The sequence below is a fragment of the Alligator mississippiensis genome, chromosome 2 (assembly GCF_030867095.1).
Source record: "Alligator mississippiensis isolate rAllMis1 chromosome 2, rAllMis1, whole genome shotgun sequence".
Lineage (NCBI taxonomy): Eukaryota > Metazoa > Chordata > Crocodylia > Alligatoridae > Alligator > Alligator mississippiensis.
The window spans coordinates 28,117,883-28,134,257 of NC_081825.1; the positions used below are offsets into that span (position 1 = coordinate 28,117,883).

General features: G+C 42.8%; 2 long non-coding RNA genes across 3 annotated transcripts in view; both read right to left on the bottom strand.

Moving 5' to 3' along the window:
* Positions 1 to 1,045: 1,045 nt before the first annotated feature.
* The window catches only part of LOC132248307 (uncharacterized), a 60,590-nt gene continuing 45,260 nt past the window's right edge, over positions 1,046 to 16,375 (bottom strand). Inside the window, exons 4-5 of one of the 2 annotated variants that reach the window (XR_009459474.1) lie at positions 12,301 to 12,484; positions 1,046 to 1,726 (exon numbers count right to left, since the gene is read on the bottom strand). This is a non-coding gene — a long non-coding RNA (uncharacterized LOC132248307). Of the gene's footprint in view, positions 1,727 to 9,043; positions 9,839 to 12,300; positions 12,485 to 16,375 lie in introns of those variants that run through there. The other variant, XR_009459473.1, reaches the window with a different exon arrangement.
* Positions 2,929 to 6,507, bottom strand: LOC132248306 (uncharacterized). The gene is made up of 2 exons (XR_009459472.1): positions 6,419 to 6,507; positions 2,929 to 3,200 (listed from the first exon to the last, which is right to left on the bottom strand). It is a non-coding gene; the product is annotated as an uncharacterized LOC132248306 (long non-coding RNA).

The window sequence follows — 16,375 nt, forward strand, 5'->3', positions numbered from 1 at the left end:
TTCTCACAAATAAACTGGTCACAGAAGCGATTCCGTCGGACTCACAGGACATCTTTGCACACACTATGGGGGTGGGGAGGGTGCTTTAATTAGAGCAACTCTGACAGATGCTCTAATTAAAGTGCCCTCAGCATCTCCTGTATTCAGGGTCCTGTGCTTTTAAATGGTGGTGGGGGAGCTTTAACAAAAGCTTGCTCAATGAGCTTTGGTTAAAGCACCCCTGCCACCATTTTGAAGCATGAAGACACCAAATACAAGAGATGCGGAGGCTGCTGGAGGGCACTAATTAGTATGTTCTTACAGACTCAATTAATCAAGTCTGCTCCAACACACTGTAATCACAATGCCTAGAGTGGCATCCCTCCATGTCTACAGGCACCCATAATGACTAGCATGTAAGAGGGCAAAATTTGAGGGATGGTTTCAAGTGAATTGAGAAGCATACACTAGTAGCCACACCAAATGCTAGTAAGAAAAGGTGCAGGTAGGAACAATGGTCACATGTCATGACTCAGAGTTTCCCTGTTCCCTTTTGGATTGGCCAGGCAATAGTTCTCTCAGAGGAAGGGGCAGGGGTACAGAATTGTGAATCTGAACTGTATAAAGCTCCTCAAACACAAGAGTATACATAGGAGTCTGCAATTTGGCTTACCTATGAGGACAGATACTGAGGGACCCGAGGACTTGTATATTTTCTAGAGAAAAATTTGCCTAATTGCTAATATTTTGCAATTTCTCCATATTGCTAATATCCAAAAAAACAGTGCATCATTCAGAGGGATTTGTTTTGCCTCATCTTATACTTCTCTAGAAAGAGTCTCATCCTGGGTGTAACACTATTCCATCTAAATCATTAGCTTTTCTCCAAAAAAGAGTCATCATAAAGAAGGAACAAAGAAGGAGGCTCCTAGCCACAGGAGTTTCTACTTGCTGGTGCAGGGAAAGCCCAGGCTCATGACTCCAGGTTTCCCTTCCACTGGCAATAAGGTGTGATGGGATCCAATTCATAGTCCCACAATCCCACTTTTGGCCATGCATATGTGGGTCAACATTGAAATCTGGTATTGGTTTATTCATCTTCTGAAGAGATATAGAATATATCTGCTGCTAAATGTCAGTTTAAGCAAAGCTTTCAATGGAAGCAAAGAAGAGCACTCTAAGGGAAAGAAAAAAATCATTGTTTTTACCTTAGTTTCACCCCTGCTAAGAAGCATCTTCTTACTAATTGCTCGCATTATTCGTTAAGAAACTACAGTAAACTCAGCATTGCTAAAGCCACGTAAGATGGCAGTCTCTGTGCCATGGTGTTTATAATTCCAAACACAACAATACAGTGCCTTGCCTGGCTCAGGAGATTGTTTTGTCTTAGAGTGCAGCAATTTATTCTGTACAGCTATGGCGTCAAACATTGCTATGATACGATTATGCACTTTACCCTTTAAGAAGGATAAGGGAAAGAAAAAAAAGTTTCCTCGTGTGATATTTATCATTAGAAAGCCAACTATTTTCCCTTCACTTCCTGCATTAAAAAGCCGTTGTCCCATCACTCATCACAGCCAACCCATAATTTTGTGCTGTTTGCATAGTTGGGCAATAGATAGCAGGCAATGTCTTTTCCAGTTTGCAGCACTTCTTTCCACCTGCTGTGTTTAAATTGAGAACTTAGTGATGTCACTAGAATATACAACTTGTTCGCTCTCAGCCCAGGAGGAGGACGGGGTTGTAACTGCAAAGGAAGAATAAACTCTGTATCATTCCCTTGGATGGTACCATGGTGCATACACAATGCTGGATGCTGGACTAGCTGTTATGACTTAGGGAAGAGTCCCTGAAATCATTCTCGTTCTCTAAAACCATCTGCTCAGTGTGCAGTGGTAACCCAAAAAGCTAAAACACTGGGCATCATTAAGAAGGAAATTGAAAACAAAGGGTGCTATACACGTGCTCCAGGAGTAGGGGGGTGGTGGCAGGTGCTTTAATTTGAGTCACTCTAATTAAAGCACACAGAGTGTCTCGTGTATCAGTGTTCCCACATTTAAAAATGGTGGCGGGGTACTTTATCTAAAGCTTGTTGAATGAACTTTAGATAAAGCGCCTCCACCATCATTTTTAAGTGCAGGGACACTGATATACAAGATGCTGGAGACTGCTAGAGTGCGGTAATTACCACACTTCAGTAGACTCAATTAACTGAGTCTGCTTCTATGCACTGTAATTACAGTACATCAGAGCAGCCTTGCTGCTCATGTATAGGTGCCCAAAATAGAAACCATCATCATGCCACTATACAACTCCATGTTGCACCCACATCTTGAATCCTGTGTGCAGTTCTGGTCTTGGGTGTACATCTCAAAGGGATATAGTAAAATTAGAAAGGTACAGAGAAGGGTAACCAAAGTGATCAGAGGGGTGGAGCGGTTACCATACCACAACAGACTAAAAAGCTAGACTCTAGTTTGGAAAGGAGAAGGCTGAGAGGGGTCTATAATCCAGAGGGCACCTTAAGGCACAAGCAGCAGTGTAGGGATGTAGCTGGGTGCCCGGGGCAAAGCAGAAGTGATAACTTTTGGTTGGTGCCACGATTGTGAATGTATATGCAGTGTCCAGCAGCAGCCACTTTTTTTGTCCCGCTCCAGGTTGGCACCCGGGGTACTTACCCCTATTCCTCTCCCCACTTCCCCCAGTTACACCACTGGGCACAGCCCTTGCACTCAGGGCCACAAGAGACTCCAGGTGTGACTGGTCCTTGCATGGGACATTGAGAGGTGGGAAAGTAACACCCACCTTGCACAGGTGAAGAAGTTTACCATCATCTAAGCTCAAGCATGTACAACTACCCCAAACCTTCTGTTTCTATCCTATTAGCCATTCTAGTCCCTCACTCCTTTCTGATACAACCCAAAAAGACAGCACAGTGAAAAGGAAAAATTAAAAGCAAGTCTTTATTCACTCTGGTAATAACAGCCATGGCTCATATAGTGGCAGCCATTTAATGTTGAGTCAGATTCGTCTTTGCTCATCATGTTGAACAGAATCCTTCTTCAGCCACTGAGATAGCTGATGATATTAGAACTGGAATGGAGGATATCAGGATATGACCTCTTATTAGAAGAACCTGACCTTCAACATTTAATGACACCCGTCTAACAGTAAAAAGGATGCAGAATAATAGATAATATTATTATTTCTCCATATTAAATCTAAAAAAAAGAAAAAAAATCACATTCATAATCTGGAGATATACATTGTACATGTTTTAAATACGACTCATGAAAGCAGATCTTTCTTAGTTTCGTCTCTCACGACAAAAAAAATTTGGTATGTAGCATTTGGGTCTTAAGTGGCCAGAGAATGAGAGATTGGCCCTGGGCAGTGCCCTGTGTTTGGAAAAGAAATGCATCATTTCATTGACTCAACCAGTAAAAACAAGGAAACAAAAATCAGTGTGTACTGACTTTCAGACCCCCGAGGCCAGTTTAGGGGTTGTTTTCTGCTAAAGGTTTAAATTATTTTCATCCTCTTTCAGATGTGTGTGTGTGTGCATGTGTGTGTGTGTTTTGGCCTCAGCATTTCCTGGAAGGAATGGTGTCCACACAGCTAAACAAAATACCTCCCTCAGGCTAGCCTCAGCTTCACATGTGCTGAAGCATGAAAGGAAAGGAAATTTTATAAAAGGAAGAAATAGAGTAAGTTCTGTTAGGGTGGAAGAAAAATCCTATCCTTGGCATCATTAAAGGTCATATTTTATCATCAAGAAAAAATGTTTTAAGCTTGCCCAGTTATGTTTCATAGTAGCTAGGGTCAGGAGGGACCTGATCACATCATCTAGCCTGACCCCCTGCCACAGGCAGGAATGAATGCTGGGTTCACAAGACCCCAGACAGGTGATCATCCAACCTCTTTTTGAATTTGCCTGAGGTAGAGTCGAGGACCACTTCCCTGGGAAGTTGGTTCCAGATTCTGGCCACCCTAACTGTAAAATATTGCCTTCTGATCTCCAACCTAAACCTATTCTCCATCAGTTTATTACCATTGTTCCTCATCACCCCAGGTGGTGCTGGGGAGAAAAAGGCTCTTCCTATTTGCTGATGATCTCCCCTGATGAGTTTGTAGGCAGCCAGCAGGTCCCCCCTCAGCCTCCTCTTGTTGAGGCTGAATAGGTTCAGGTCCCTCCGTCTCTCCTTGTAGGGCCTGTCCTGCTGCCCTCTCACCAGATGGGTGGTCCTCCCCTGAACCCTCTCCAGGCTGGCCATATCCTTTTTAAAAGTGCGGCACCCAGTACTGGAGGTAGTACTCCAATTGTGGCCTGACCAATGTTGCATAGAGGAGGAGTATCACCTCTCTGGAGCAGCTTGAGATGCACCTTTGGATGCATGACAAGGTATGGCTAGCCTTGCTGACTACGGTCTAGCATTGGCAGCTCATGTTCATCTTGGAGTCAATAATGACTCCAAGATCCCCTTCCTCCTCTGTTCTTTCAAGAAAGGAACTCCCCAGCCTGTATGTATGCTGTGGATTCCCTCTCCCAAGGTGCAGCACCCTGCATTTGTCTACATTGAACCCCATCCTATTCTCATCTGCCCACTTTTGTAGTCTAAATCTAGTTGCAGCCTCTCTCTCCCTTCAAGCATGTCCACCTCGCCCCACATCTTAGTGTCATCAGCAAACTTGGACAGCGTGCTTTCCACCCCCTTGTCCAAGTCGCTGATGAAGCTGTTAAACAGTGCGGGCCCGAGGACTGAGCCCTGGGAGACCCCACTGCTCACATCTCACCAGGCTGAGTACAACCCATCCACCACTACTCTCTGGGTGAGCCCCATCAAGCAATTTTTTACCCATCCAACTGTGTAGGCATCAATGCCACAGTTGCCTAATTTATTGATGAGAATGGGGTGATCATAGCTGACCAGAGAAGTCCCGGTCCAGCTCCTCCCCCTGGTTGGGTGGTCTGTGGTAGACACCCACCGTAAGGTCCTTTTCATCATGCCCCCCTTGTAGTTTGACCTACAGTGTCTCTGCCTGATTCTCCTCTAACCCAAAGCTAATCCTTGATGTTGTGAGGTGCTCTTTGACATAGAGTGTGACCCCCCCACCTTTCCTCTCTGTCCTGTCACTTCTATATAGGGTGTATCCCTGAATGCCCACCGCCCAGTCATGGGTGGGGTCCCACCAGGTTTCTGTGAGCCCTACTAAGTCTGGATTCTTACTCACAATCAGGAGGCACAGTTCCTCCTGCTTATTCCCCATAGTACGAGCATTAGCGTAGAGGCACTTGAGGCCTCCTGAGGGTGCACATGCCTCCCCCCCACTCACAGAACAGTTGTGGCCCCCTACTCCCAGGACGTTGTTGCTTACCTACTTTGCATAATCTGGGATAGATACCCTACCCCTCTTGGAAAAACATCAGAAATAGCCCTTGTAAATTAATTTTAGTCAATATTTTTTTGCCAGTAAGGTGTTGTCAGCTTCCTTTTCCAAACATTTCTTTTAACACAATCACACAACTCGTAAAATCCAAACTCTGCCTTTCTCTGGAACTCAAACCCCAGTTCAGATCTTCTCACCAAGCTTGAAACCTTCAAGTTCCTCCTGTAAGACTACAGTGCCCAAGCACATTGAGACCAACATCCTCCTCTCCAATATCCAGACAACGTAACAAACAACAAATACAATTAACCCTTTCCCAGTAAACTCAACATTCAATAACAAGATTTGGACAAATATATCTATTCATTAAAAGCTAAAAAGGTGGCCAAATCTCTATGGAATTAATTTTTTTTAAATTCAAGAAACAATTCTTCATATTGGTAAATGTTACCCTTCTTTGAAGCATGTAGGCAAAGTAGTCTTGGAGAATTTTAAGTCAAACCAGGTTTTCTTTGATTACTTTAAAATGTTAATAACTAAGGTTGACTTCTACCTTTTTCTTTTCTCATTTTGGTTGTCACAACAGAAGAAATGTGTTGTGGCAACACTATAACCCAAAGTATTCTGGATTGTTTTACTACAGAAGTGCACCATATACTCAAATTATATAGTAAAAGAAATTGAAATTACGCCTGTTGGATGTGAATGAAGTTATTGTCAATCAGGCATAACTTACTGTCAATCAGACATGAAATAGGTTTATGTTCATTGTTTTGTCCATAATATGGAAGCTGTCTTGTTGCTTATTATATAGATTTTTCACATTCAGAGAGATTAATTTAGCTATTGGATGCATCAAAGAGGACTGATTTGTACAGTTTAAATAATGGTTTCACTATTGCAGGCAAATTAGTTCTCTCATTATAACTCTTGGTCAGTTAGCAATGCAGTACTAAAGCATTCTGTCCAGCTCCCTGGAAAGATATCCTAGTCTTATAGAGAGCTAGAAGTTCTTAATCTACAATTTGAGAGCTACTGGCAGTGCACTCACCTCAACAAACTCTGGTGCTGGTCTACCTAGAGGATGACAACTTAGAGCTGCTATCAGTTACAACATTATCTCAGGTGTTGCGGATTACCTCTGTTATATAAACAAACAAAAGTGACATTAAATGTACTCTTCAGTGTTCCAAGTAACTGCTTAAAAGTAGGGAAATGCCAAATTTGAGTTGCTTATGAAACTATAACATGGCCCCCCATTGGCATATTTATTGTTAATTGGCCTTCAATTATATTTTTGTACACTATTTTATCCATTTCCTCCTTCATAAAGGCCAGGTACCAATAGTACATTTATTGCACAGTAAGCAGGCAGAAAGTACTCTACAGCCATAACCAAACAGACAATCAGGGCACATAGGCTAGGGACAGACATTACACATAAACCAGTTTAAGTGATCAGAAACTGGTTTAAACCTGTAACAGAACAGATATTCAGTGCACATAAACCAGCTTGAGAATGGCTGAAACTGGTTTGAGACAAACCTGGTTGAATGTAGTATCAGACTTAACTGATTTGGCTCAAACCAGTTTATTCAATGTCTGTCCCAGACCCTGTGCTGGTTTAAATTAAATCAGACTCCCACAGCATCCCAGTATGCTTCAGGGATGGGTGGGGCGCTCTGTTCCACAACAGGGCTGGCCCTCTTCTCTGCTCCCTGGCTGCAGCTTCCAGTCTCTGTAGGCATCTGCCTGGCTTCTGCTTTCCCCACTCCCCTCCCCACACTCTGCTAAGCAGGCATTTCCCCTATCCCACAGACACTTCTCAGCATTAGCTAGCAGGCCACATGCTAGCTACCTCTGAGCTGTGGCAGAGGGGACAAAAGGACAATCAGCAGATAGCTGATAATGTCCCTCTGTTGTTTTCTTCATGGGATGATAAACACTGAGTTAGGAGTGATAAACATTTCCTGCTGGGCTGGTCAGGAAGGGGGGAACCCCTCCCTAATCACAGCATCCTGCCAGGGCCTGGCTACAAGCCCATCAGCTCAGCTCTGTGAAAGGGAAGGGAGGGCTGCTCTAGTCCATCCTCCCTGCCCCCCCTCCCCAAACTTCTAGCCTGAGCCACTGCAGGCATATACCTGCATTTGTGGAATATCTGTCTGGTTACATAACTGATTTAGCCTAGCCAGGTTGGTCTAACCTGCAAAGATTTAATCAATTTAGGGTCATGCTTTTTGAATGTCTGTCCCTAGCTATAGAGAGCAGTAAAATGGAGGATTCCACTCTAAAATAACTCTGGATGGATTTGGTATGAGACTTCAGTGCTGTAGATTAGAGTGCTGTAATGAAGATCTGTACCAGATCCCATTGCAACTCACGTTAATCGCATTCCGTCACCACCCACAGGACTTTGCAACACCTTGCTCACTCCACCCACAAACACACAGAACCCAGGCATCTGAGACATGCATATGCATTTGGTGGGTGTAGGTTGCACTGGATGGCCACACACAGGACAGCTGCCTGGTGGTCATGAGGGTGCATGCCATAATGAGCTGCTGCCACATCAGATCCAAGTGGGCAGTGATGATGTCCCCTAACCTCCAGCAAGACTCAGACAGGGTGTCCAGGAGGACCTGATGCAGCTCCTGGCATAAATGACACATGCTGCCAGAGGCTGGGGGGGGTGCACGGCAACTGCCCGCAGGTGGTGGTAGTGACAGCAGCAGCGATGGTGTGAGTTCTGACCAGCAGTTGGCAACCACCTGCAGATGTCACCAGCAGTGTTGGCAGCAGCCAGTTGCAATCAGCAACTGCCCACAGACACCACCATTGGCAGCAAGGGGGTGGGGTGTGGGACTGGCGACTGCCCGCAGGTGCTGTCAGCAGCACTTCTCTCAGGGGGTGCACCGCCAATCTCTAGGGGTATATGTACACCCATGTGCACCCCTTACACATCGCCAATGGCTCCTGGGTATCCCTGCTTGGGCACCCAAGTCAGAAAACTGAGGCATGTGCAAGTCATGACAGCAGGGGGTTGGGAGCATGACTGCCCTTGCTCAGCAGCCAATCAGCATGGCTCAGCCATTTGACTCCTGTTCTGTTTGCTCCAGACCTAACCTTGGACACTTAGAGTAAAGCTCCAAAGTTAGAATGCTTCTGCCTTGGGCTTCTTAAATGCCTGTACTTAGCCATAGCACACTGGATAAGCCTTGCTCTGAGGATCAATGAGGGTTCAGTGAAGGAGGCTACTGTCAATAAGTCCCTGGCTTCACTTTTTTTTTTTTGTGCAGTTGAAAGTTCTATTATGAATGAAACAGGACTGCAGGAAAAGGAGATGGCCACTGAATGCTATTAAGGCAGCCGAATGCTACCCTGAAGAATTGAATCATCATCATCACAGAGTGTGTGTGATGCTAAGTCACATAAAAGAAACTTTTCACTGGTAATCTCTAACTGTATATATTGTTTTCTGGGTGCTGCTCTTGAGATACCACATCTGTTTTGCAGAAGTGCCGAGTACTTACAGCTACAACTAAAGTCAAGGGAAGCTATACTCCAAACACTGATGTTCTGAAAAAAAATGAGGTGCCAGACATCCCAAATAAGGCATTCAAAAATTAAGGAATGCTTTATCTTCATATCTCAGGGTACATTTGTACCAATTCTCTGACATGCCCAAGTGTGTTGCCAACCCTCTCCCACACCATGTGCCCCAACCCAGAATCTAGGCAGTGAACCCATGCTGGGGGCACCCAGCTGCTGCCACTTTTGACCTCATCTCAACAGAGAGTGTTGTGAAAAAACTATGAAGCACTTCCGACTTGCCATTATTCTGTGGTATTAAATTTCATCCAATTTCTACTGTTTTAGTCCTGCAGGTCATCCAATTGGTTTCTGTTTGATCATCTGATCACCTTCTGTGTTGACAACAGGAGCATCCTGGTGAGCCCCCCTTGCATAACCCACCAGGAAATTAAGAATTCTGTCTTCAGAGCAGGGTTTAAATAGCATGTATATAAGGCCTGGGGCCACACATTGAACAAAAAATTGAATAGCTGCTCAATGGCATGGGATCATTACTTAAAAAGCTATATTGTAATGATTATACATGGGGAAGGGGCAATTAAGGTTACACAGTAAACCAGAGCTGATATTTTCTAATCTGTAAGTGCTTGACTTTATGTATTGTTGGGACATAGAACTGAAAAGGGGTCTCCCATCTCTAATTTACCAAGAGCATTGGTTTGGTAAATCACTCACTCATACATTTATATGGAAATGCTTGATACCAAACTGAAACTTTGAAATCCACATACAATCCTAAAGCAACAAACCAGAATTTTTCTTCTCCATTTCCACATAGTGCTACTATTTTGTACTTGCCAGCAAGAGACAAAAGCATTTGTGCTTTTGTTATGCTGAAAATGTTGCAGAAATCCAGGGGTAAGATTGAACAGATGGTAATCTGTGTGACAAACAAAGATAATCATCATGTTGGTGATAATGCTTAGGCCATGTGCATCTTTCTGCTACTGAGAACTCATTGTTTCACACAAACTGTTTTGGTATAAAAGTAGACTATGGTCACACTGTGCAAGGTAAACTGGAAGGATCCCTCCTCCCCTCCATATTTAGCCATAAATTACCTGGCAACAATCAGTCTCCTATGCATAAGTTTGCTCTTAAGGGACAGCCTTTTAAAAACTATAGATATTGCATTTTATTTACATTACACTACCAACTTAACCACTACTTGACTGTTTCATATAATCAGGGCAGCATTAAAATGCAAAATACCTTTTCTTGGAGTTTGTGAAATACGCTCTATTATTTTAAGAGGACACTAATTGCAAAGATAGCCTCAAGTCTCAGCAAGCTGGAATGTTGCTACCATGTAATGAATCAGGATTTCTCCTTTCTGATAAGATTGCTTCTTATCTCAATAGAAAAGTTGGATGCCCATTTTTCAGCTTGGCAAGCTGCTTTTAATTCATTTAATGATTTTGTCCGCTAAACCACTGCAGCATCAAAGTGTGAATCACACTATTTCAAAGGACTGATTGTGAAATAAATATGAACAGGAACAGCAGGGGTCTGTTTTGTCTTTGGGAATCACAGTTTCTTTTTCATTATATGCCCTTAAAAATCCCAGACAGCCTATTACCAAAAGGGATGACTGACAGAATCATATTTACATTTTTAAACCAAGCCTAGCCTCAAAAAATTTCAGCAAAAACATAAGAGGAAATTCATGTGTTTGTTTTTTAGCAAAAGCTAATTATTGTCCCAAGGTTGAGACTCTGAGGGGAGGGGAGGTACATAGACTTGTTTAATCTATTTGCATCATAACCAGGGCGGTTAGGGTGAATTTCTTCTGTCAAATTCAGTAGTTCTACAGACCAATTCACTGTTTTTTCATCTACCTTAATTTTTTTTTTTAAAGTTAGCTAAGTTAGTTTCTAAGGTACCACCCTGCCCTGCCTTCATAAATGGGACATTGGCAAGTGTAGTTTATAAGCACAGGAACTAAGATTGATTTCCTCTGCCCCTGGCTCCCCTTCCCAAGACAGAGCTAAGAAGAATAGGAGAAAAAGAGAAAGTTAAATCAAAAAGTACATTTTTTTAAGAAGGCACGTGTATTAAATGTACTTTCCCTAATATCATTCCTGAAGCAGGAATGGCACAACAAATGATAGATGATAGAACAAATATTTAATATATTTACTCAGGTTCCTGAAGAGAAAGTAACTGGTAACATAAAAGAATAGAGCTTCAGCCTTCTGTGGGCTGTTTTCCATAGGAACTGCCATTTACTGGGTCAGGCCATAATAACTCCTTCTTGGCCAATAAGCTGAGTTTCAGTGCCAGAGAGTGGATGTCAAGAGGGAGAGTTGAACAGGGTACATTTTTGTTCACACTTTTGTCCCTTAACTGAATTATGTGTACTTGTGAAAAGTGGGCAAGCTCCTTGTACGCAGCACAGCTTGAAGTGAGCTGGCAGAACTGGCCAACAGCCAGTTTTGTGGCTTCCTGATGCTTAGGACTCTAAAAGGTATAACTGGACTCCTGTAGGGAACAGAGAATAATGGGCTAAATTCTCTAGCTAACTTACAGCTCCCCTGTGACACCAAGTTAATGAACTCGACTTGAACAAAAATTTAGACTGAGAGTAGAATTCTGGCTCCACTAAAGTTAAAGTAAAAGGCAGTACTCCCTCTAACGGGGCCAACATTTCATTCATAGCATTTGCATACAATACATAAGAGATCTATGTATGTGTCCACAATAGAAAGATGGAGCCACAGTTTATGTGGATTAGACTCTTCAAATAAATCCTTACATCAATTAACAATTAGTCCTCCTGCCATTACTTTAGTGCAGGGGTGGCCAACCTACCGTATGCAGCTTTTCAGAAGTTAATAGGTGTCTCCTTAAATCTTTGCACAAGTACATGGTGACCAGCTTCCATTTAAATTGTGCCTGTAGTTTAAAAGCTTCCATTTAGCTGGTCACCGTGTACTCATGCAAAGATTCAAGGAGACAACAATTAACTACTGAAGAGCTGCAGGTTGGCCCTTTATTTCACAATTCCATCCTCAGTCTCAGTTAGTGTGTTGGAAGAGCTGCCGATTATGTTCAAGGATGCATAAAGTAATGCACATTTGACCAGAAGATAGCTTCTGGGTGAGAGGGGTAAATGGAAAACTGAATCTGCTACAATGCTAAGAACATACTGAAAAAGCTTCTGTACATGCTATAATTCAGTTAGGAAGTCTCCTAGGGTTCCTGTTTAGTTTGGACACAGCTGCACTTTCCATTTATTTTAATGACATAATGCTCTTGAAAGGTGTTGGACTGCCAAACCTGGAGAATGAAGTCCTTCATTTACTTACAGATCAACCACAGCACAAACCAGGAGTTCCTTACCAGCATGATCTGAACACAGCTTCCAGGGAGAGCGGGTGGCTCATACTTCATGTTGATGCAGACTCCAAGAGCAATGTAGCAGGCCCAAATTCATTTATTTGTGCTCCCTCAATTCGCTGCCAGATGCCAGTTTCACTTCATTCTGCATTGAGAAGGTGGCCAGAAGGTGTGCAAAGATGGCTAGCTGTGATGAGACATGGAGTTATGTAACACCTTGGGAAACGGTAGGAAACGCTGGTAAATTCTCCTATTCCCTCTGTTGTCATAGATCAATTAATATTGATCTAAAATTCAAACAAGATTCCTTAAATATTGTCATGTTACTAAGACCTTGTCCTCACTGATAAGTGAGGTGTGTTTTTCCCCCTCAGGGAAACTAATGTGGCATGGTTAAAAGCATGCCAAACAAGCAACGCAGTGAACACAAAGCACTGCCTATTTCACCATGAGGAAGCTACGTCAGGTCAGCACTGTGTCCCCAACCATAGTTAACCTTCCCTAATAATAACAAAAGAAAGTCCTTATCTTCCTTGAGAATTTAGCTCAGGAAAGCCAATGCATCAGTTAATCTAATGTAAAATCCACTTTTTCTTAGCAGTGGCCACAAGGTCCAAGTCTCCAAAATGCATGTTAGTAGAATCAAATAAAGGTAGCAGTTGTTGCAGGGGATATGGGAGTCAGGAGTAAAACCGTTCAAGATCTTGTGCCTCATTGTCAGTCGTGTACTTATCTTCACCACATGCCTGAAAGGCAAGAAAGTATTATTGTTGCCTGCTTTAGGGATGAGGGTCTGTGACAGGAGCCAGACTAAGCATATGCTAATGCTACAGTGACTCCAGCTCACGTGGATAGCTTCAGCATCAATAACCATGTAGCCACAAGAGCACAGAGCTCAGCATAAGCTAAATGTTCATGCAAGTTCCCAGCTTCTCCTTACGTCTCTACACACGTTTGACAAATCTAAACTTCAAGTAAACCTGCAGACATTTCCTGAGTGCCAATTCCCCACAGCCCAGCTCCAGACCATAGTGTTTGGCTTCTGTGTTTTATGTTTAAAAAAAATCTCAATATGATCACCCATCTCATCAGAACTCCTAGGTTCTATGCCCGACTGCTTCATAGAGACTTCGTTTCTGGGTTTTTTTTCTTTTTTCACTTATTCAGTTGATCTTAAATAACACCTTTTTGAATGATGATACATATTTGCTCTATAACAACGGTGCTCAACCTGCAGCTCCTGAGCCCAATCTAGGCTCCAACACCATACCATCCATCCCATGGGGCTTCCCACGGATCTGTGGTAAGCCCTGCAGGCCATGGACCAGAGCAACAGATGGAGTGCACAGGGAAGTGTGGGGGGAAGATCCCAGCTGGGCAGAGATGGTGCAGGGCCCTATCCAGCACATACAATTTATCCGGCCCACAGGGCCACAACTGTGAACACCACTGCTTTATACAAAAAGGAAACAGCAAGAATACTGAGGCTGAGGATGGGATTGTGAAATAAAGGGCACCTGTATATAAATGCAGAGGCTGCTCCAAGACACTGGAATTCCAACACATAGGATCAGACTCGATTAAGTCTGCTGGAGCATGGCAATTACTGCGCTCCCACAGCCTCCTGTAACTCATGTATCAGCGTCCCCACACTTCAAAATGGCAGTGGGGGCACTTGAATTAAAGCTCATCAAATGATATTTAGTTCAAGCAGGGGGCCCCACCTCCATTTTTAAGCATCGGGATGCTGATACATGAGACACGGTGGCACTTTAATTAGACCGGCTCTTGGACCTGCTCTACTTAGAGCGCTGCTCCTTCACCCAGAGCATGTGTAAAAGTACCCAAAGAGCAGTAAGGAGCATTCCTCATTAAGTACTTAAAAGCATAAAGGTTCTGTAGTTTTGAAACAGAAATAGCACAGTAATGGCATCAGTCTTCATTCCAGAATTACTGTGGGTTAACTAGGACTTGCCTGTGCTAGGGATTTTTTTATCAGGAGTAAATTTCAACCACTGGCACAGATCCACAAGTGGTCTGTGCTAACTTGATGCATCTCAGCTTCAAATGACGGAAGCTACATTGAGCTGGGCAACTCACCTTTTATACTAATAATGTGCGTCTATACTAAGTTTTCACTGAGGCAAGTTTATCAGTGTAGCTGCAAAAGCAAAAAAGCCGCCAGCACAGATAAACCCCTAAACAGAACATGAGTTCCCATCAGCCCCTGAAAACTTCTGTAAAATGATGGAGACTGAAGTTTGCCACGGCAGCTCAGTCTACCTACACAAGGGGAAAAAGTGGCACATTTGCCATAACTATAAGCTTAGGCTCTCACTCTCAAAACACTTCAGCAAAGTTCTGCATATTTAGGAAGTGCTGTTGCATGGTCTCTCTTTTTTTTGTTTTAATGTAATCAGTAGCTCATTTCATGAACTCTCTTATGACAGCCCCCCCCAACATTTTTAAATAAACATACTCACTAGAAAACTGGCTTAATATTAAAAGTCTACAACTTTAAAGGAATAATGTAATATGTTGTTTGGAGTCCCACTGGGCTGTTCAAACACGAGAGGAATTTCTCCCCATATAAAAAATCCTTTCATTTTTAGAAAAATATTTTTGTTTCAGTTTTTAGTAAATTAAAACCAAACAAGACTATGTAGCTCAAATATGTAGGCAGCCAAGTCATGAGAGACTTCCAGTTCCCTTACTCTTGGTGTTTGCTTTTACAAGGAATATTGCAGAGCAGAAAATAAACAAAGCAAGTTGAATTTGCTCCAAAGGGTTCTGGTGACATCATGAACCATAAGAGTGAAACTCAGTTGGTTGCATGACACATGAACTCCAAGAGAGACATTCCCTTCCTTAATTTATTATGTACAGTTAAGATGTTCCACAGCCACAAATCTTGGTTACTATCAAAGATTGAACCCAAGTCCACTACAGCCAGAAGCTTCAACCTCTGGATGAGCTTAAAACAAAGTGTGCGCTATTGCCCACTGAAATTAATGGAAAGATTGCCCTTGAACCCATTTGGCTTTGCTTTAGTCCAGGAAGAGACCACTGCAGTCCCCTTTTGTAAACAGGCATGCACAGATGGAAACTTTGGTTACATCTTCCCCTCCTCCTGTCTCTTGCTCCCATCTCTGTCATTTGCTTTTCTTCTCTAGTCAGTCCCACCTTGCTTACCCATCACAGCCATAAAGTTGCATACCTCCCATCTTCTCTCCAGTTATCTTCTAAATTGGCTGTTCCCTTTCCCTACTTATTTTCTATAACCTTAAGGTAACAACTCTCAAAACTCTGGAGAAGGTCAGATCTGAATCCATACTTTGCATTTTTAAAGCCAATCCTCTCTTAATATAGATTCCCCCACAACAGATATTACCACACATTTAAATGAGCCGCAGCACCTAACAAATCCATGGTTTCCCTCACCCCTTTAAGAATGAGAATCTTTGTCTTTAGAAGGAAGACATAATCTTGCATCTCTTGCAACCCTCACTCACCAGGAAAGCTGAAAACAGTGTCAGGTACTGCCAACTCTGCTGCTTCATTTATCCAGGAAATCATGCTAGAAAGCTTTCCTTCCCAATGCTTTGTGTTTATTACATACCTAGTGCCAATCAGATCCAAGTGTTTGAGAAGAGGAAGGTTTTATGTCCAAATATCAACGCCCAATGTCTAATGCTGAGAACAGATTTCTCTTTCATAAGTCAAGTGCTCACCTTATATAAGGAAAATGGTTATTTGTGCAGGGACATACCTAAAAAGGACTTTTAAAAACTCTATTCTTATAATAAGTGGAAAATAAAAAGGTGAAAATGTGTGGCCTCTCCCAAGGGCCAGGCATAAGGGCTAGGGACAGATACTACACATAAACCAGTTTAAGTGATCAGAAACTGGCTTAAACAAGTAACAGAACACACATTCAGTGCACATAAACCAGTCTGAAAATGACTGAAACTAGTTTGAGATAAACCTGGTTGAATGAAGTATCAGACTTAACTGATTTGGGTCAAACCAGTTTATGCAATGTCTGTCCCAGATCCCTTCCTGGTTTAACTTAAACCAG